At 56.5% G+C, this 359-nt stretch overlaps 1 protein-coding gene across 1 annotated transcript in view; it reads left to right on the top strand.

Moving 5' to 3' along the window:
• LOC107754516 (uncharacterized) overlaps nucleotides 1-359 on the top strand; it is a 21,661-nt gene that overhangs the window by 9,781 nt on the left and 11,521 nt on the right. The window lies entirely within an intron of this gene.

The raw sequence follows: 359 nt of genomic DNA on the forward strand, positions 1-359 counted from the left end.
GTACCGCGTTGCCATGCCCATCTCGGGACTCGGTCGTGAAGCCAATGCTGAAGCAGTCTCATATTAAGCAATCCGAGTGGCGTGACAGCGGCAGCGGATGCCATATGCCCCAGGAGCCTCTGAAACTGTTTCAGTGGAACCGCCCTCCTGCGCTGAAATGACTCCAGGCAGCTCAGCATCGACTGAGCGCTCTCTACTGAGAGGCGCGCTGTAAGATTGACCGAGTCCAGCTCCATACCGAGAAAAGAGATCCTCTGCACGGAGGAGAGTTTGCTCTTTTCCCAGTTGACCCAAAGCCCCAACTGGCTGAGGTGGCTGAGTACCACGTCCCTGTGTTTGTCCAACTGTGCTCGAGACTG

Source organism: Sinocyclocheilus rhinocerous, unplaced genomic scaffold (genome assembly GCF_001515625.1).
Source record: "Sinocyclocheilus rhinocerous isolate Xijiao unplaced genomic scaffold, SAMN03320098_v1.1 scaffold50, whole genome shotgun sequence".
In the NCBI taxonomy this organism is placed as follows: Eukaryota; Metazoa; Chordata; class Actinopteri; order Cypriniformes; family Cyprinidae; genus Sinocyclocheilus; species Sinocyclocheilus rhinocerous.